At 42.5% G+C, this 22,526-nt stretch overlaps 1 long non-coding RNA gene across 1 annotated transcript in view; it reads right to left on the reverse strand.

Annotated features, from left to right (window-relative positions):
* The window catches only part of LOC119239801 (uncharacterized), a 116,060-nt gene that overhangs the window by 20,949 nt on the left and 72,585 nt on the right, over nt 1-22,526 (reverse strand). Inside the window, exon 3 of the long non-coding RNA XR_005124002.1 lies at nt 12,752-12,819. This is a non-coding gene — a long non-coding RNA (uncharacterized LOC119239801). The remainder of the gene's footprint in view (nt 1-12,751; nt 12,820-22,526) is intronic.

The raw sequence follows: 22,526 nt of genomic DNA on the forward strand, positions 1-22,526 counted from the left end.
TACAGAGGCTGCGGGCAGCTTCGCAACAAGCGCTCAACAGCTGCGCCACCGGGGAGGCCCTATTTCACTACTTTTCAATTATATTTTACCCTTAGCAAATGAAAAAAAAAAGTACGCTTTTCTTGTTAACCACAAAGTTCTCAGTGCCTATCCTTATTCCTGGAATATAGTAGATTCTCACTATATAATTACTGAATGAATAAATTGGAAATGTATAATAAATCTAAAGCAAAATAATGATTATTTTGTGATGAGTGTTTACTGGGAAATATTGCAAAGAAAGTAAAAATTTTATCTGAAAATTTTAAGCCTATAAGGCATTATTTCTTTTAAATGTTGTCTGAGGACAACCTATGTCAGAATTACTCAGAGGATTATTAAAATTCTGATTCCTTTGCCCCATCCTTGAAGGGGCTCATTTGTGGAATCTGCTATTGTAAGAATCATCATCTAATTTGCAAAAGCCAAATAAGCCAACATTTATTTTAACTTATCTACAAACAACAAAGTACATTTCTTGAGTTCAGAAACTTGACATATTTAATTAAATTTTATTAGCTGGATACTAACAAGATGTAAAGGTAGCATTACTAACAGGGACAAGGAATGCTTGAGACCCTGGAACCCTCACACACAACCTTTGGGCTCTGGAGAAAGGATGACGGCTACCCCACCCACTGTCAGAAATGACTGAATTGGTACAGGAAGGTAACAAGTACAATCAAATGGCAATAAAATTCCTAGGTTCTGTTGTTTTATTCCTTAGCAAATGTGTGTGTGTGTGTATATTCTATGAAAAGTATTCTAAGATAATATATATATAACATTTCTTTTATTATTCATATTTCTAAAATATCTCATGTTTTCTACATAAAATTATTAATATCCAGGTCTTTCTGTCTATGCCCATCTCTCAGGTCTTAATCTCCTCTCTCTCCCCCTTCACAAAGGGATACATTCAGCATACCCACATTACCCGGTCATGTAACTTATGAGTTGAAGGGACAAGAAAAGCCATCTCCAAATCTCAACATGCATGAAGGTCATTTAAAACATAATTCATAACAAATTTTCAGAAACTCATCGCTCTCACCTTAAACATGTTTGTAATATTTTTCATTCCAGATGTGTTCTTTTTTAACACTTAATTTGCATTTGTTATTCCTAAGACCCACATCCACTAGATAAAAGTGATTAACAACCAACATTGGCATGTTGTCACTGTCACACTGATTAAATGTCTTTTGTGGTTTTTTACCATAAAATTAATTTAAAAATCTTATATCCTACAGACAACTTAGTGGTTTCTGGAAAATAAATGCACCCATCAGATTTAAAATATTGCTTAACAAAATCCTAATTTTCTGTCCTTGGTTTGTTAGATTTGTACAAACTCATGACATTTCATCAGTTGCTCTTTTTCAGTTTTCTGACATTCTATTCAAATGGACTAGGATGGACAGAAATGCAATCTGAAGCTGACCTGATCATAGCAAAATACAGCACTCGTGATTTTTCGTTATTCTATTGCTATGAAATTACAGGGTTCATGAATACATTTCTTACTGAATGTTTTAGGAATGCTCAGCCAAAATCCTTTTGAATTTTTCTTTAATCTGAAAAGTCCAGAAGGTGATGCCACTATCATCATTTCAAAATAATAAATCAAAGATTTCATTTTCCTTTCTCTCCAGCATAGTGTGTAGGTCCTATTTCAAATAAAACCACCTACAAGATTTCGTTACCAGCAATCAGAAATGAGACCATTCATCATTTTGTTTTAATATAGTCCTTTATCCGGGTGTCAATTCAAATGGCAATTTTACAGATAATGTCAATTTTTTTTAAAAAAATTTGCCCGACGGGAAATATGGGTGCAAGAGGAGGATTATGAAGTCTATGATCACCAAACTTTATACATTTTCCCACTCCTGCAGCTGCACTATACATGCTTAATTCCCACTGATTTCAGAAAGAGGTCAGTTTATGGAAATGCTCTGCAGGCATGCAGAGGGGGAATGAGAGCAAAATGCCTATGAAATGGTCAATTTAAGAAAGCAAATGTTAGAAAAAGATATGTAGGGAACCATAGAAATGTAGCATTTTTGAACATTTCCTAAAAGTCAAAAAATAAAACAAAAGCAAGCAAGCAACCAAATAAAGTTAAAACCCAACAAGAACAAAAGAGAGCTCCCCGCAAGGCTCGAGCATACAAAGCCCTTCGGTTAGTGATTATTTTTGATACAGTAAGGTAAGTCCTACCTCTGTCACTTCAATTGGAATTAAAAAAGCAACATCTTTTCACAGATAACTTTTTTGTATATTTTGCATAGGCTTTTAGGTAGAAACATTATCTATCTCGTGTCATACATCAGAAATAACTTTTATAAGGTTTCTCTTTATGATTTCCCTTGTCTGAGGTATCTCTGTAACCCAGCTACTCCTTCAACAGATGTTATACCACTTCTGCTATTCTTCACCTCAAGATTTAGTTCCAGAAATCAGACTTGCTATGTCTTGCAGCTGCAAGGAGGATGGGATCAGCTTCCCACCCAAAACTGAGTCAGATGTCCAGACTATGACATCACATACCAGGAGAGTCCAGACTATGACATCGCATACCAAGAGGGTCCAGACTATGACCTCACATACCAGGAGAGTCCAGACTATGACATCACATACCAGGAGAGTTCAGACTATGGCATCATATGCCAAGAGAGTCCAGACTATGACATCACATACCAAGAGGGTCCAGACTATGACCTCACAGGCCAGGAGAGTCCAGACTATGGCATCACATACCAAGAGAGTCCAGACTATGGCATCATATGCCAAGAGAGTCCAGACTATGACATCACATACCAAGAGGGTCCAGACTATGACCTCGCATATCAAGAGAGTCCAGACTGTGACATCACATACCAAGAGAGTTCAGACTATGACATCACATACCAAGGGAGTTTGGAATGACTTTGCAGACATTCTGGGGAGCTCAGACTCCTTTGACTTGAACAAGAGGGGAGCCAGTAGCTTTGGTTTTCACTGTGGCTGGAATATAGTGGTTGTTGGAATTAGGGCTCCCCTGTGGGGTAGAATTTGTGGGGTCTGAATTCCTCCATGGCATCAAGACCAAGAGCCATGGGGTGGCCCTACAGGATTGTCCAGATGCAGGGCTGGTGGAGAAGAGGGAAGGAGCAAGGCCTCGAAGCCATCAGTGCTCAATCATCAAACACAATGTCAGATACACATTATCTACCGAGACAGTGTTCTCTGTGGAAATGAAACATTTCCAATGCTCAGTCAGTCCTCATTATTCCTTCAGGACACAGCACACGAACAGAGGACTAGTTTTCTGTTATTGCTTAGTCTGTTGCAGCCAAAGGAGAGGATGTTTGGAAGGAAAGATGCTCTGACTCTGCTTAGATTCTATGTTTCCAACAATCGCCAGCAGCCCAGCAGTGAGAAGTAACTTAACCTTTCTTATTTCTCCCTGTGAGTCTGCCTTCAGGTCTTGTCCTAAGTTCCTAAGTGTGCAGGTGAGCGTTCACAATCTGGGTCACTTCTATTTCCCCCTGATGTGGCCCTATAATGAATATGACAAAGAACTTGGGAAGAAAGATCACGTCTTCCTCTGGAACAAAGGGAAGGTGTGATATCTCCACAGAATAGCACAAAATGTCTCCCTCCCAAGTAAAGGGTAGGTGTTTTTACTGTCCATTATCAAAGATGTGTGTGTGTGTGTTTCCCTAGATTCAGGATTCCTTTTTGTTATAAAATTCAGTGCATGTGTGAGAATTATCTTGTTTTCTTTACCTTGAATGAAGTGAGGTAGGATTTGGGTGACTGGTGGAAAATGCTAATGACCTCTGACTATGGCTAAGCAATTGTGTGTGTGTGTGTGTATGTGTATTTGTGTGTATTTATAAGCACAGTTGGATGTTGTCTCTATTTATTCATATTCTTAACAAAAGAAAGAGACATATGGACACACAGAGAATAATGGGTCAGAACATCTTCAAAATCTACCTTAAATCTAATAGTCCATGTACATGAACATACCTATACCCAAATCTATTTCTGTCTACATCTACAGGGAAATGCATCTATATCTATGCTTTTATTTATGATTTCATTTACTGATTGATTGACTGTATCATTAAAGCTTGATATATACTATAAAAATAAAGGTAGGATACACTAAAATTGGATGATTGGGTGATGGGACATGATATAATACATTAATTGATAAAAAATGTCAAAACTAATATAAAATATCATAAAAATTATATCAAGAATACCAAATGACACTTCTACTGATAGTAAAAAGACACATTTAGACAAGTCAAGTGCATGACTGTGGGTGTGTTTTCAGGCGATACTGAAAGAACCAGGGTCAATAATGACCACGTGTATTCAAGGGCTGAAAGTAGCACAGATGGATGGAAAACAGTGATGAAGAGGGGGAATGGGTGGTCATGGAGGTGGGGACACAGACTGCTAGTTACCCTCAAATATCCTCTCTTTCTTCTCTAATGGGAATTCCATGATTGTTGTTGGCACATCACTCCAATCTGCTGTCTTAAAAATAAGAATCTTTAGTGGCTACCTTGTACCTTTAGAATAATAGCCACAAAGAGCAGGTGGGGGGGTTGCTGTAAGGAGTGGGCATTGTTAATAAATCACACATTTGTCTTGTCAGCCCTAAGCCACCTACCTTCAGATTATTAAATTAGAGACAAATAATTTCTCATTTATAAAAGTCACTGTTACTTTGGGATTTTCTGTTTTAAGTGCCAATGCTAATCATAATTAATATAGTAGGCAGAGGTTTGGAATAGTTTGGCAGGCCATATTAAGGAGGTTGGATTTTAGTATAGGTAAAGTGGATTATTACTGAAGAATTTTAAAGTGGGTGTTTATCTTAAACACCTTTCACATTTTTGAAAGATCAGCATGACACTAGCCAGAGTCCCCCGAGTGTGAATAAATATAGAATTACAACATGGTGAAATGTTCAAATTTATATTCCAAATCTTCCCCCAAAGATACCATTAGTGATTTTTGATTATCATTTTTTGAAAGTCAGCAGGGCTACATGATCCATTATCAATAATTCTAAAAGTGCAAAGAAAGACACTATATTCACACTTTTAGCTAACCAGAAATTGCCTCTGTGGTTTCACAGGCCTGTCCAATATTGGTGTCACTATTCATTACTAAGAAGGACTTGGCTAGTTCTTTACATTTCCTGGTTCGCAATGTGCACATCTTTTTAAGAAAGGTAAAAATATCCAATCACTGAGCAAGGGTATTATGACATTAATGACTCTGCTTGAAGATGCGCTCCATAACACAAGGCTCGATACAAAATGACCTACTTGAAATGGAAGTGTGGCTAGAAAACAGATTAAATATCATCCTTTAAATTTTGTCCTTTCAAATGGTCTGCTCTGAAAATGAGTGAATTCAGAATTTATGGTGAACAGTTAATGTGAACATATAAGTCAGAAATTGAATAAATTAAATGTCCTACCAGTTTAACAAATTACAAGGTTTTTGGTAACTGCCACAAAATTTAATAATGATTACTAGGCAGAACCATCAAGACTTACTATGTTACCAGCATATTGTCTCGATGAATTTTACTCTTTGAATATAATAAAAGTAAATAAAATGGTCTGAGTCACCAACGCCAACTGTTTTGAGGTGTGCCTCGCCTTCCTGAACATATTTCAAATATGATTACATTGGAAGTCAATCCACTTCACACGTGTGCTTTCTGCTGGAACAGGGTCTGTCTTGTAGACACTGTTATAGGATATAACAGGGAGGGAGCTTCACCATGGCCTTGGGAGCAAGTGTCCTATCCCCCACCCCACCCCAATGCTGTCAACCTCACAGACCTTGGACCACAACCCCTAGCATGCCATGAACCAGACTCCCTGAGTAAGAACTAGGGAAGAGGGAGTGGGGAGGCTACTCCTGGGACTTCAGTGCTCTGACAGGTGGGTAGGATGATGACGCATTGCCTTGACCTCTTGTTGGATTCCATGGTCCATTGTGAAATGCCTTCCCCATTTCCTGTGGTTTCCTGCCAGGAGATGCCCTGGGCTCCCGGCAAGCTTTCGAGTCTCAGCCACCCCACTCTGTGCCCAAGCTGCTGGCTGGGCATTTGCCCATGAGGGGATGGGTGATTTCTAGAGTTGGATCCAGGAGTCTGTTATTTGAAATCTGAAGTTCTCTCTCTCTCTCTCTCTCTCTCCTTTGAAGTATCACCAACTAAAGATATTTGAGCATGCTGAGTCTGCTTTCTGGTCCCTGTGCATGCAGATGGCCTCGCTCTTAGAACAGACAAAATGCATTTGCCTAGTTTCATTTTGGTTCCCAGTTACAGTACAGCATGACTCAGTGACGGGGAATAGGAAGCAGAGCTGCTGGAGAGGAAAATGGCAGGATAATAAAAGCCATCTAGGACGGGAGGAGTTTGCCGGCGGGCAAGGCATCTGCTAGAATGTGATGTGAATGGGTCCAAAACTTCTCTCACTAGTTCTCAACTAAAACCTAAAATAGGGCCTCCCCTGGTGGCACAGGCGGTTGAGCACAGCGCTGTGGAGCTGTCTGCAGCCTCTGCAGTGTGGGTTTGAACCTGGCCGGCCAGGGAGAAACCCACATGGCGCCGCAGACCTCTCCTGTCTCCCTCTGCTCCCCTTAGCAGTGTATTTCCATCCATCTTCCTGTTCTGTCCCCCGCTCTGTCTCTGGTGAATCCTCTCACCCTCCCGCACATCTGGCCTGTACCCCTGTATGCATGAATAAATAAATCTTTTAAAAATAAAATAAAACATAAAATAACCAGTAGAACCATTAATTTCATATTTTTTTCTTTTTTAAAAAATTGCAATTAAAATGGGAATGCTATTAAAAATCAATAAGTCATCCATGAAGCCATGCTAAAATTAATTTATTTAATTACTTTACAGCATCCCTTTTCCCTTCTCTCTCTTGTATTGTGAACATTTTTGCTTTTCCAGCTGATGGAGCTCACACCAGCCCAGCATCCTCAAACTGGTGTCCTCGAGGTGTCTGGCTCTGCGATGCGGATTATTCTGAGCTGAGGGCAGCAGCCTGGGAAGGTTCAGGAGGAAGCCCTGCCCTTTCTTAATCCTTGTGCCCTTCCCCGGCCCAGGAAAGACGAGAAAACCACTCCCCGAGACTTGACCTTCCCCAACCCAGCAGGACTGCGCCCCCCAAGCCTTTACTTGAATGTGGGTTCCCTTCCCTTCCCTGCACCCAGACCCTTGACCCCATTCTTTAGCTCAGGATAAAAATCCCCCCCCCTTCCCCAAGATGGCTGGACATGCAGACCACTGGAGCTCCCCACATAAGTGTTAGTAAGTGGATTTTCCCTTTGCTGCCCCGTCTGGCACTGTTTGGACGACTGGATCGGCCCAAGAAGAACCCAGACAGGTGGCGCCTGCTCCCCTGCACCTCCACGCCGCCTTCCCGTCGTTGCCTGCAAGTGAATGTTTTCCAACTACTTAGAGGGTTAAGAGGCCTCCACTCACCTGGCTTTTCTCTTTTTTTTTTTTTTTACTTCACAGATTTATATTTAAACAGTTAAAAACAAAGTGAAAGGATCTTCTAAATCCTCACTCTCCTTAAGAGCCACACTTAAATCAAAGAAGTAAATAACCGTCAGCGCTGGCAGCTCTCCCGCCCGCCAGTGACCATGCAGGTGCATCTCTCTCTCTCTTTTTTCATCCTTTTCCTAACAAACCTGTCCTTTTAACATGTAAGAGAAAAAAAACAAAAACAAAAGAAATCATCAGTCTTGATTACCTCAACTTCCTCAAAATCATTAATTCCGCCTAAATTTGTCATCAGTACATGTGACCGTCTCTTGCTACGAGCACCTACATCAGGATTCAGATCAGCAGCCTCTGCAGTTAGGTGCTGACCCAGTCTCTCTTGTCAGATCCGCCTTCCACTGATTTCTCTGTTTCTTTTTCTTACATCCCTAGAAGTTTTGCTAACTCTTCTCAGTTTTATGTGTTTATCTTGTGGTCCTGAGATCACTTTATTTTTATTATTGTTATTTTTTAAAGATTTATTTATTTATTTATACAAGCACTGGGTACAGTCAGAAGCGTGGGAGGGTGAGAGAATTCACCAGAGCCAGAGCGGGGAGCAGAACAGGCAGACTGACGAAATACACTGCTGAGGGGAGCAGCGGGCGGCAGGAGAGGGCTGCGTGCCATGTGGCCCCTTGCCAAGGGCCGGGGATCGAACCGGCGCTGCAGAGGCTGCGGGCAGCTTTGCAGCTCAGCGCTCAACTGCTGCGCCACCAGGGGAGGCCCTCCCTTTACTTTTAAACAGAGTCCTTTATGGGGTCTGCTCCCCTGTTTACCTAACCATAACATTAGCTGAAGATTTCCATCCCAGGGCTCATGCGTGAGAACCCACACCATGGCCAACTTTCCACTGAATGCTTTAACCTACTGTGTCAGTTCGACTACACAAACAGAGCCCAGATGAAGACTTTGTCCAAAACCTCATTCCTTTCAGAACATTCACATCCACCCACTTCTGCTAGAAGGCATCCCTGATAGTGCCTATTTTCATGGCCCACACTCAATGCAACTCCAAGTTTTGGTGATTTTCTCTCCCAAATACCTCTCCTAGATCCTCCCATGCTACCATAATTAGAGACTCTGAAATGATCAGAACATTAAACATTAATTAAGTCAGCTCCATTGCCACTGTGTACCTAGCTCGAAAATCCATTTCTTATTCTACATTCCAATCCAAATTATATTTGGCTACATTGTACAAAATAACTTAGTAGAGGTTTTGTGATGAGATTAAATAGCGACATTACAATATTCCAATACGGTTAATATAGAGATACTTCCGAAGTGAGTGTAAATTTTACCCATTATTAATTTCCTGGGGAGCCATCGACATTCAAAGAGATTCCAAATAAGCTAAAATTCCAAATAGAATTACCCTGCTTGCATTAAATAAAAGCCTTTCATGCCCTTCCCAATTTCTTGCTGCTCATACACGCCACAGTGCATCTCCATGTTTCGGAAGAGTCAGAGGAGGTCGACAGCGGTGCTGTCTTCCGCTGGGGCAGAGAGTCTGTGTACAAGGCCTGGTGGCCTCCCAGGTTCAGCATAGCCTGTGACCTACAGGATGCCCAGACCCTATGCTGATATTTAACAGACTAGTAAAAATCAATCCCCAACCCCTAAAATTGTCCCCTAAGCATAATTACAGTTACCAGAAGTCAACACTTAATGTCGACAAAGAACATAACAGGAACGAAGCAAAGGCGTAGGGATGAAAAAATCATTCTGATTTACTCTCACCTGTTAGGTTAAGCTATTGGACAATTTTTATAATCTTTAAACGTAAATAAAATTGACTTTGAAAGATGTTAATATTGTCATGGTTTTCCCAACGGGGAGAGGGGAGAGCTAGACGTCTTGTTTTGCTCTCAGATCGTGACTGCCACTGAAACAGAGGTTTTGTACCTAACAAAAAACGGTGGTGAGATCATCAGAGTGTGCTTGAATTGCCCGTCTTTTGCAAGCATCATATGCAAAATCTCCTATTTTCACTTCCCTTTCAACCCTACAGTTTGGGAACACAGGTGGTATTTTGAGTATGGACTCTTATCTGATGTCTTTTGTGATTAAAACATTCTAAAATTCTGCGCCACTTTGGGATTTTCTGCTATGGAATTGCTTAAGTCACAAATACCTGCCTCAGTTAAACTCCCCTGTCCCCGATATCCCATTGTTCCAAGGAGACTGAAGCTACAGTGACTGTCCCTGAAGCCAATCCATCTGCAATTCTATTTAAGATCGATTGTCTTATCAAATCATCCTGACTGAAGACATCATCTTTTCTGAGGGTTTTAACTTCTAGGTCTTGAGGAAAATTTCTATCTGTCATCCTTTTACACAGGTAGTAAATAAGATTTGACTGGAGCGTTAACTTACTGAGATTATTTTTTCTTTTTAAAGAGGGGCTCTGTGAAGTCTGCTCAGCCAGCTAAACTAACGTTCATCTGTAGCATGTCAGGTAGTGTTTGCGAGCATCCTCTGCTATCCTCTTAAATTTCATTCGCTTTCTAACCCAAGCATTTACCTTTTGAACATAATCTCTTGACTTTCTCTTGTTTTTCTCATAATGAGAAGCATCAAATGAATAGATTCTGCATTTCTCTGTTGGGCCCCAGATGAAGCAACCCCCAGGAAGTGTCAACAGGCCTGAGCAATTGTTTTGTATTGAAGAAACTGATGGGACTCCTAAAAGCAGGGGTGTCTCTAATGCTCCTTGTCTCTGCTCTCCATGTGAGCAGGAAATAAACCTCTACGTGCAGGATACCCTCCCCTTGCAGAGACGGAGAGACACCAGTATCATCCGAAACAGAGACGGGAGTTGTGTAAACAAGCCGTGCCCGGCTCACTTAATTACTCGCCCAAATGGAAACTTTCAAAAATGTGTTTGTTCTGTCTGTCCTTCACAGAATCACTGCTTCTGTGCCTAAAGACTATATAAACTGTCTGTTTTGGTCACATGCTTGGTTCAATATTCATAAAATTTATGGAATTGAGTTGTTTCTTCATTAGCTGTTCCTCCGCGTTCTACTTAGAGCACGATTTCCATGAAGCACTTAGAAGGTGGAGAAAAGCTTTTCTCTCCCCCACATCACCAAAGTCTTATAAAAAATAGCAATCACCCTCTCCACTCTGGGTTGGATAATCTCATCTGAACAATAGTTTTCCATTAAATGTGCATCTAATTTAATTTCCTTTAATTGACCTCTTGTTTTCGGATTTTTTTAGAGTCTCAATTCTATTGACTTTGAGATACATCATTTCGTAAACACAGTCTGCCAGGTGGGCCTGGTCTCCCCAGAACAGCCAGATAGGCTGGCCCCAGAATGCCTGCATGTCCTTTCCAGTGACCTTGGCACGTCAAATCATGCCAATCAGAACATCACCTAGGAATGCAGATTTCCTCCATTTAGGGATATCAGAGGCAACCATTTTATCAGAAAAATCTATCTTAAGGCAGGGCAGACATCCAGAAACACGGTTTTGTCCCATGAAGTCATCCCTTCTGCATCATGTTGACACACCCTCCTCTGTCTGTGACACCGCGGGTGCCTGAGCACAGGACATAAGACCCTGGTTCACCCCATTTACTTTATAATCTAAGGTCCAGTAAATTCCCCAGACATACACTGTTAACTTTAGACTGTTTCTCCTGTTGCTCTTTCTGATGGTAATTTCTTCCATCGTCGAACCTCCAAAGAACCTGGGTATGGGGGAAATTCCCCGTCCCCCCCATGCCAGACACTTGTCTATAATAACTCGGCCACCTTCTAACTCACCCAGAAACTTTCTGCAGTATTTCATACTGCGTTTCCAAGTACTGGAGTCTCAAACCCTAAGGGATCATTAACTTCTTCAAAAAGATGTTTTTATCTTTACAGACTGTCACCTCTGTTGCACTCAGAATGGACGCTGTCCACAATTCTAAAAGGTCACATTTAAAAAGTTTCCAGAACACTGACTTCCTCGGAGTGTCCTTCCAGTTTTCTGTCTGTGGCTTTTGGCTGCTGCCTCAGATTTCTATTAGTCCTCACTTTGACCTGCTATAACGAAAGTGTTCCAACTCCTAAGCCCGACTCTAAGGACAATCGGACTTGGCAGATTTCTTTTTACTTTTACACCTACTTTATTCTGAATTTTAAGAACATGTCACTTTCATACATATATATTTACTCTCTCTTTTAAGAGCTCTACCTTTCCCTGGGAAAGTCACATTCTTTATCCAACTTAACGAGATTGTCTTCCTTTATTTTGTTTCATTCACCAAAGCCTCTCATCTAATAGTAAACTGATTATGTTTCAAATCACTCCAGTTCTTGTATCCCTGGAAAAATTACCCTCAGTTTCCACACACTTGATGACCCAATCCACGAGCATTTTATTAGACCCCGTGCCCCTCCTTTGGACTTAAGGTAATTCATTGAATTTATTTCTTCTTGGTTTTTGTTTCTCTCTAAGGACATACTTTTGTCACTCAAGTCCAAACTTTGTCATTTGATTGCTAATAATTTTCTACAGCTCACTGGACAATGTATCGCAGTTTTAAACTGAAATCTTAGGTCATGTTCAAAGATCACGTATGAATAAATTCTACTTCATCTCCTCCTTGTAACACGAATTCGGGGCATTTCTAGAAATATGTTGTATCCAAAATACACTGTGTTCAAAGACAAGGGTGGATACTTGTCATGAGTGCTCACTGATGACCAGTTTCTGATGAATGACATGGAACTGGGGAGAGCAGCTGCACAGGAGGCTGAGGACACTCTTGATGCAGCTACATGACCAGCAAAGGGCAAAGCCAAAGAGACCCCAGAACTGATGCAGGTCTAGTGAGGTCACCGGCACCTGCGGAGGACTTGGGGTTCCCCAGGACTGTCTCTGCTCTCATCACGCCATATGCTGCTGTCCTATTTCTCATATGATGGTAAGTGAACTTGACAATAGTGAATCTCATTGTGCTTTGTGAGTCTTATTGTCAATTTGAAAACAAAATCATTGGTGCTGGACAGGTAGAGTAGGGATTGCCGTGCCAAGCATTCGAAAGGAAAATAGGATTGAAGACACTTCTGTTGCTCTGCACCCTACATAATCAGCTTTCACCTCTTAAAACTAGGTACTTACGAGAGCTCTGGATCACACAGGGAGAAGACAGCTGCCTTCGAAAGTCCTTGCCTGGTTTGCAGTATTGACTGGAAAACAGAGTAAATGAAAAAAAAATATATTGTTACTGAATTTCTGCTTGGTTCCGGGGAGACTTCATTACAGAGTTATCATTCCCTGTCACAATCTGGAGTTGGCTTCTTATCAAGTGCTATGCAGGCCCTGTTATGAAGGCCACAGGGTTTACCTGCTTTGAAAATCAAGAGGCTAGTGGTACTCAGACTGGCCTTTCTGTTTCTTCTTCCACAAGTTCTACTTTTAAATATCATTTAGTGTTCATCATTGACCCGACAGAAGTTGTGTGCTTAGAGCATTCAAATAATTTAGTAAGTTCTCCTCCCTGGTACAGAATCACTTGAGCCATTATTGCAGGAGATAGAGAAGAATGTTAATATTGTATCTGATAAAAGACAGCTGGAGAAGGTGATGTATGTCTGTGGACAAGAGGGCGTACTGGCATTTTGCTCCTAAATCAGATAAAATCACCCACAGCGTCACAGGCCATGCTAGCTACCATGCCCTTTCTGCATCAGAGACCCTTGCTAGACTGACTTATTGCAGAAGTAGACATTCTGAGAAGTTGTGGATAAAAAAATCAAAAAGAAGAGCACTCAAATGTGACCAGATTTAATTCTAAAGCCAGCAATCATGAGAAAAGGAACATGGATCTCATCCTAAGCAAACAAGAGAAGCAGGAATAAACATTCCTCATAGGGCCTCCCTGGTGGCTTAGGGGTTAAGTCTCAGCACTATCACCTCTAAGGCCTGAGTTTAATCCCCAGCCAGGGAGCTACCCACATGGCACAGCAGACCTCTCCTGTCTCCCAGCTGCTCCCCTCAGCAGTGGATTTCAGTAGATCCACCTGTTCTGCTCCCCACTCTGTCTCTGGTGAGTCCTCTCACCACTCCCTACTCCCGCCACTCTGGACTATACCCCAGTTCTTGTATGCATAAATAAATAAATCTTTAAAAATAAAACAAAAAAAGAACATTATTTACACTACATGGTAAGTAGCCATAGGTCCAATCTCCACTCTCTTTCTTAGGTCAAATGTGGATTCTTGAAATTCTATAGATTAAACCCATAATATCTAGAATAATAAGAGCCTGGAAGATCTCAGTTCAGTGCCACAAAATGACTTCGTTCTGATTGATATGTAGCGATGTCTTTCCAGGTGTTAAATAAGTTGAAAATGACTTCTGATTGCAACCAACCCAAGCTAGACTTTCTAAATATCATTTGCCCCTGACTATTCTTAATTGTGTGTTGCTCTTTCTATTTTGAAGCAAAACCCATTATTTCTCTATCTTCATATCTTAGCACCTTGAGGACTGCTTGTATGAATAATTGTATTCTTGAAATGAAAAAACTCGAGTGTATGACAGCCTGCTTTTAAGAAATAACATCCAAGTAAAAAGTTATTCACATTAATACATAGCTGAAAACAAGTTATTTTATTTTAAAATATGCATCTTCTAAATGAGAATTTTCACCGTAACAAGCTTAATAGCAAGAAAAACACATAAAAACAAAATTACTTCCTAACCACTCTGAGTTGTCTACAGAAGATTAAAATACTAAAGCAATGTATTGTCACACCTATAGGTATTAGTGAATTTACTGATTTAATAATCTGTTCAAGTTTTATTGGGCAGCTGAAATGCATGAGGAGCTGTGGAAGGTGAATATTGGAGGTGCCTTCTCTTCTTTTAATAAGCTTTCTAGCAAGAAGATGATAAAGCATAGAGTCAAATGAAATTCATTTAAAGTGAGGATTTTCTAAAATTGAGGCTAGAGTTGAAAGGTGGGAGCTTTCTTGTGAGGAATGGATAAAATCTCACTTGAAAGGAGAGATGTTTGAAGGGTGAATAGCATATGAAAAAGATCGCATTCTCAGGCTACAGCTTGAAAACCTTGAATAATTTGAAAAAACAGCTTCCTAATTGGGCCATCTACTTATCCATGATTCCAAGTCTCAGAGTTCATGAAACTATTGAATGTGCTTGATTAAACTGTGCATTCCTCGATGCAGCCTTCATGTGTCTGAATGCGCGTCTCTAGTGAGGCTCAGGGATCAGCACTGCAGACGGACACTTCCAGGTCCCATCTTTAGATGCCTCCTCTCCATCTGGACATGCTCATGCGTTTAAAATACATCTCACTGTGGCTAGATCCTTAAAACATATATGTTTTGATATTACAATCTAATTTAAATAAATGAGGTCATAGAGCAAATGTTGTATTTCTTATCATTTTCATTCAAGCCTGTTTTCTGAGCGCTCATCCTGCTTTTGCTGTGTAATCCCTACTCCATTTCTTCTGGCTTCTTAAAAGCCTTTGCACCAGTGGATGTCAGCACATTTCACTGGAAGTAGATACTAAATCACACCCAGCAACTCGCAAATACAAACGACGTTGTGATAAATATCTTGAAGTGTGTGTCCTTTTATGGACTTTTGAAAGTTTCTCTAGACTACTCTCATTATTTCAGCTCCTAGGTCATTAATTATAAGTGTCCAGAGTGCTCTCAGATTGTTCTCCGGGACAGCCGTAGGCACTTGCGCTGGATGAGCCGATCACACGAGCTCCTGGATCCACCGTAGGCTCCTTCACCTTAGCGGTCCGCCAATCCGAGGTGCAGGGATCTGGGGGGTGGGGTCCTCTTTCCCTGCCTGATTTCTGAGTGAGGGCTAGAAAGTCAGAGTTCTCCTTCTGTCACAATAGAGGCCATGGGTTTCCCTGAGTCAGAAGCTCTGGCTCATACCCACCAGGCAGAGCTGCTAAGAGGCTGCCTCCTTGAAGGAGCAGAGCTGCGTACCTGGTCTCTGAGGAAGCCCACTTCTGAGAGGAAGAAGGCCGGTTTTGCCTGTGCTGAGCACTTGTGCCTGATGCATCAACAAACCCCTTCATCAGAGGACTAAGAAAGGGACTAGAGAGAAGTCACAGCACATTGAATGGGATTCCATCTGCAGACAAATCAACAGGGAAGAAATGTTTTATGTTACTACACGTGTGTGCATGTCCTGTCATTACTTAGGGTTTGACCACACAGCCCATTGTCCATCCAGGAGTAATGGCCCCTTTGAAAAGGTAAAGTGGGCCTCCCTGGTGGCACAAGAGGTTAAGCACTGCACTATGAAGCTATCAGCAGCCTCTGCAGCATGAATTCGATCCCCGGCCTGCCACGGAGCAACCCACATGGCACAGCAGACCTCTCCTGTCTCGCCCGCTGCTCCCCTCAGCAGTGGATTTCAGTGCATCCGCCTGTTCTGCTCCCCACTCTGTCTCTGGTGAATCCTCTCACCCCCACATCTCTGGCCTGTACCCCAGTTCTTGTATAAATAAATAAATAAATCTTAAAAAAAAAGAAAAAGGTAAAGAGTTTATGTGGGCAGTTGTGATCCATAGATGCGTCTTCCCTCAGCGGTGTTCCATGTGCATCCAGTATCCTTTGGGACGACAGAGAAGTACAATGGATTTTACACACACACAAAACTTCTTTTGGGTTAAATCAATACGTTACTTGAATAAAGTCCAAGGTTCTTGTATTAACCTTTATTCTTTTTTCACTTCATACTTTCACTGCCATTTATACAGCACAATACACCAGTATGTAGTTAAATAAACGGCTCTAATGATAAAGACATACAAACGCTGAGAGCTTAACACCAAAAATTCACATAAATGTCAAAATTTGAATATAGACTCCTTTGCATTATTAAATTCTCAGAAAAGCAAGACTGAAATCTTAGCTCTCTGAGAAACAGACGTCCAAGCAGACTCAAGCACATCCACCCGCAAAATTAAAGACACAAAAGTACCATTTTATTCTTGAGTTTAAAGTCTTTATTTAAATGAAATCTTGACTTAATATTCTTACATTAAATTAAAAAACTTCCCCCAAATTTATGCTTCTCTGTTTCAATGAGAAATTCCTCCCACGGCTCAGATCGGGCAAGAGGCAAGAGTCGTTTCGCGAGTTACTGCCCACTGAAAACACGTCACCCACAGTCCTGGGCTACTTTAGCTTGACCCCACCAGTCAAGACACTCATAGATAAATTTCTCTAAAGAGGCTGCAAAGAGTTTTAAAGCATTTAAAGGAAGTGCCTTTCTACCTACCGATTTTCTAAACAGCCCACAGCGTGGTCGCGCCAAGCAACGTTTATGATTTTAAAGGTCCTGCGCTTGGATTATCCATAGATGCCGGCACAAACTTGATAGTGCCAGAAGTCAGCAGGGCAGGTGGGTGAAATAGTGTCCCCCAACTGCCAAGCAAGTAGTTATGAGACGCCAACTGGCTGGACTAGGTGACTTGATAGACTCTTTCAAGAAAGCAATTCATGTCTCCTAATTCTAGAGGTGGGTGCATTTGCTTCTCAGCGTTATTATAACAAAATACTAGACATTTAGCCCCTTCAAACCACACGAATGTATCCCCTGGCAGTTCTGGAGTGGTGTGGGTGAGGTGTCCGCTCTCTTCCTTCTACTGGGCCTGGGAGAGCTGCTGCCTTTTCCAGCACAGAGACTCTGCGCTCCTGGCATCATGTGCCCGTGTGCCCCGTGCCCCAGCCGCTCTGCCTCTCCTGACAGCCTCAGTAAAGGTCTTGCGATGACACAGAGCCCGCCCACATGACGCAGGGGACTCCGTGTCTCACGATCCTTCAACAAACACATCTGCCAAGTCGCTTTTCCCGCCTGAGGTTAAACAGACACAGGTTCCGAGCACCGAGAGTCGGGCACCTTGCGGGGGCCTCTGCTAGGCCCACTGCGCACACGATGCACAGACGTTCACCAGCAAGCCGTCTGCTCGCGGACACTCACGCTCTCCCTTTGGGGGTATTTGAATAACACTCGTTCCCTTTCACTTTGCAGGACTGATCTCTAGGAACTCCAGTGCTATTTGAAATTGAGCCTGCTCAGATGATCCAGATCATGCTAAGCACACACTTGTGGACACATATGGAGCCACATGACACCTTCCTGTGCACCCAGAACAGGGACCCGAACAACACGCAGCGGGACAGGGCATGTCCCCAGCTGGACAGCGCCTGTCCCCAGCTGCTGCTGCGGCAAATGACTGACTTGGAGTTTTAAAACAACACACCCTCAGGACCCCACAATTCTGGAGGTCAGAGGTCAGAATTTGGACCTCACTGTGCTAACATCGGTGCCAGCAGGGATCTGTTCCTCCTGGACTCCCTGTTCTGAGGAACTGGACCCATCCCTTGTTTTTGTCCCCCTGCTCCATGCTCAGAGCCAGCAGCGTGGGGCCGAGGCCTCAGGTTCTGCGTCTCTTCCCCGCCTTTCTGCCTGCCTCTCCTGCTGTGTGATTCCATCTCCCCGCGCAGCCCGCCCATGCACGCCTGCTGATGTTTCCACCTCAGGTCAGGGGACCAGTAACGCTACTTCATCTGTTAAGTATAATTTCCCTTTGCCATGTAGGGAATATGGTCACAGGAGTCCAGGATTTGGACACCTACGTGGGTGTGAAGGGGGCTGGATTTTGCCAGTCCCCAGCATCACCACGCTGATACCCCTGAGGAGTCATAAGCACGGAGAGAGAACAGCTCATTAGCAGCACACCCAAGGCACCCTGCTGCCTCCTCCACATCATTTGCACCTCCTGCTTCTCAATGTAAACACTACCTTACATTTTTTAATTATAGATTAGTTTGTCACTTTGGGGACTTCAAAAAATGGTTCCATATGGCGTGTATTCTTTTGTGTCTGGCTGTTACTCATTCAACATTTTGCATGTGATATTAATCCAAGTTTTTACTGGTATGTTTATATTTATCATGATGTCATATTTCATTATATGAATAAAACCCAATTCATTCATTCACGCTTTGATGGGTACTTGAACTGCTTCCAACTTGAGATTCTGTCAAATGGTACTAGTTGGGAAAAGATTATACAAGCATTGTATTGCTTTTGTGCATGTGCATTGAGTCAACACCAGGAGGAGAAGTTCAAGGTCATGGGGCAAGCCTGCAAAGCTGACAAGGTCAACCGTGATCAAAAGGAAATTAGGGCCTCCCCGGTGGCGCAGCAGTTGAGCGCTGGGCTGCAAAGCTGCCCGCGGCCTCTGCAGCGCCGGTTCGATCCCCGGCTGATCCCCGGCCACCGGAGGAGGGTCCCACATGGCGCGCAGACCTCTCCTGCCGCCCGCTGCTCCCCCCAGCAGTGTCCTTCGGTCCTTCTGCCTGCTCTGCTCCCCCCTCTGGCTCTGGCGAATTCTCTCACCCTCCCGCGCCTCTGACTGTACCCAGTGCTTGTATAAATCAATTAATCAATCAATCAATCTTAAAAAGAAGGAAATTATCCCCAATTTATTTTAAATTTGCCATATTCTATCAGCTTTTTACAATAAAGCAAGGCTGATAAGATGTCATAACACAAAGTAATGTTTTTATTCCGATTTCTGGAAGTGTTTGTTTTTTCTTTAAAAAATATGAGTGGAATTTACTGTCCCAATAATCAGCTTCTACATAAGAAAATACCTCCACATTGAGAGACCCTACAGCTCTGTTCTGCATCAGGATTAGGCGGGCGGGGGCTCAGGAGGACAGGTTTTAATGAACATCGGGGTATTTTCTGGCCAGAAGTAAATTTATTCACAGATCTCTTTGAACCTCTTCTGACTTGTGAGAAGCAGAATAATGTTTCTGTCGTGACCAGTTTAGTCATATTCCTAAGGCACGCCCCGGCAGTACCTGTAAGGGTTTTCCACCAAGGTGTTCCACCCTGCTGGTCGGAACCCGAGTGCCTCTGTGTCCCGAGAGGACATGGTGCCACCGCGGCCTCCGCATCTCTCTGGCAGCCTGAGGAGTTTGAGACTAAACACGTGTGCCTTGTATTCACCAACAGGCCAAAGGGCTTTTCAGATTTCTGGATATTTTTATCTCTGTATTTTTCTCCTCCCTACTAGTCTACCCCTTAGGTTTCAGCTGCCCCAACCCCTGAGGGGCTCCCTGTCTCCCCAGGAGAGCAGGAGACCCACACTTTGGTCACAGGCATCAGACATGCATCTCTGCTGAGGGGAAATGATTCCAAACAGCCTAGCCCCACTTGGGATCACAGCAGCGACGGCTGATTGCATGCCAGCCATTGGTCAGTTAGATAACTTTCATTCACAAAATAATTCATGGTTAAGATTGTCATAGCCAGCTTTACACCTGTCAAAGTTCATAAAGCAAATGGTCTTTCTCAAGCTGAATAGATACACTTAAACCAGACAATATTTTGGGTGGATAGTATTACATTACTGTGTAAGGGTGATCATTTCATATTTTTCTAAGTAATACAATAAACAATGCTTTGGACTCATTAGTGAGACAAATACCCGACTCAAATGAAAAAAGGTGGCTGTGGTCTTCCATTATTGTGAATATTGTAACTACGTCTATTGATTTCTCTACTGGTGAAGGCTTACTAGGTACTTTGTCTTTTAAACCTCATTAAGCCAGGATAAAAAATTAAAATGGACAGTGTTAATCTTTTATAATCTATTACTCCATGCCGAGTGCATCTGCAGAACAAAGGGTGAAAGCTGTCCAGAATCATGTGAGTATGAGGAGAAATGGTCTCCGGCGCGGGCAGGGACATGCTCTTCCGTAGTAGAAGGCCAGCGACTCTGAGGAGAGCCAGGTCCTAGCTGTCCTGGTTACCAAACTGAAATTCACTATGGTATTGAACTTGTCAGTCCCTCAGCTCCTTCACCTAGAAGGGGGTTAACAGCACACCTAATACTGAGTGTTGTGGTGAAGACAAAAAGGCCATATGTAGAGTCTTTACCATAATGCATGCCCTTCTCCTATAGGGAAGGGCATTTTTTTTTTTTTAGTGTTGCATAAAAATAATTTAATAAATATATGTATATTTTATATATATATTGTTTCAAAACTTTTTTTTAGCAGTACAGTATTTTTTTTAAATAGATTTTATTTTTATATTCCCCATACAATTGCAACCCCCTTATTTTGACCCCAATCCCGCCCCTCCCCGCCCCTCACCCCCCATAGAGTGTCTCTGGCTCATAGTTTTTTGTTGGGAAGGGCATTTTTGACAGCACCATCTGAAGTACGTGAAGGTTAGATTTGGCATCAAGTCTCTCAGCAGAGCGAAAACAGCCTCCTGCTTGTCATGTGAATTGCTCCTGACACCAGATAAGCTTCAGTCAAATCTAAGTTCTCTGCAATGTGGAACCTGGTCTCTGTGCTGACCCACTGCTCCCCACCCACGGGGTCACACCGTGTGACCCCCCACATCAGGCCACCCCCCACCGTGAGCCCCGTGGGGCAACTTGACTCCTCTCACTGGAGCTGAGTTATGTATTATTCAAACCTGCCACCCTGGCAGGTGCTTTGTAAAAGTCTCAAGTCAATGCAGAGGGATGGAAGCATATTCTATATGATCAGTTCTGGGTATTTTTTGGGGTGTGGGGGTTGTAGGTTTTTCAAAAATAACCCTAATTTAGGAGTGACTCACAATGGTTGTCGGCGAACACTGCCCTGGCCAGTTACCCAGAATAGATTTTGGAATCCTGGGCCTGCCTCCTCTTTTCTCATTCCTTATTTTTCATGTGGTTAACTCTTTTGAAAACAATCATTTTAGGAAATAATCATTTTGAGAAAAATAATACAAAGGTTAATACAAGGCGTTAATGTTTTAAGAAACAGTGTTGCCGGGACCCACACGCTGGTAGCTGCAAAATAACGCGTCTCCATGCCTCTTCAGCCCTGGGCTCGGAGTCTCCCACAAAGGCCTGTTTCTTGAAGCATCTGTTTAGAGGATGTTTGTTTTACAAGGGCAATCAATGGTATTATAAAGAATAATGAGGTGGAACTGCAAAAAGAATCAAAACTTTAATGGTGTTGGCCTATAAATGCCTCTAAGTGGAGAGATAATAGGTATTGGTGAATTTGTGTGTCTTCGGAGGTTTTAAATTAGACTAGGAAGTAAATTTAATATTTTTGAACTGAAAGCAATTTTAAATCCGTTCAAATGGTCATTCTCGTGTGTCCTGTGTGCACACAGAGGCCCCGCACCTGTGCTTGGGCATCTGGAGATCACAGCTAGTCCTCAAGCCAGCCGGTCCGATCGGGGGTCCCCAGAGCAGGACGGGAGGGCAGCGGAAGTCGTGGGACATTATCTCAGAATCATCTTCAGAGTTTTCTAATTGAAAGAGAGCTATTTACATATTTATTGGGGACTTCAAATGTGCCAAGATACTGCATTGAACGCAATATCCATCTCTGTTACATTCCTGATTTCCCAAAAGTCAGCAACTTGGCTGGTGAAGAAGGTGCTTTAGTTTACAACTACTGGGCAAAGTGTCAAAGTCTAGGTTGGAGAGCAATATTTTTCAATTTCTCACTGGGTGACCTCTGCATATTATTCATTTTCCACACATATTTTCAGGAACCCTTTAAAGCACTTAATTAAAAAAGAGGAATCTGCATGGAGAGATTTGTGACAGAAAAGGTAGAAAATAAACATCAGATCAAGAAAGCCAACACAGTCGCTCTTGATTGACTTGATATAGGTTATCACCCTCGTTTCAAATCACTGAAGTTCGCCCCAGAATCATAGCATAACACTTCTGTGATTTACTGTGTGTGCGTGCGTGTGTGTGTGTGTGTGTGTGCACAGCTGGTGAGAGCCGCCTAGGGTAGAGCATGTTGTTCCACAGTGAGTTCAGAGCTATGGGTCTCTTTTTCCCTTATGAAGA

This window comes from Talpa occidentalis, unplaced genomic scaffold (assembly GCF_014898055.3).
Source record: "Talpa occidentalis isolate TD23 unplaced genomic scaffold, MPIMG_talOcc4v2.1 talOcc4.12, whole genome shotgun sequence".
Classification (NCBI taxonomy): domain Eukaryota; kingdom Metazoa; phylum Chordata; class Mammalia; order Eulipotyphla; family Talpidae; genus Talpa; species Talpa occidentalis.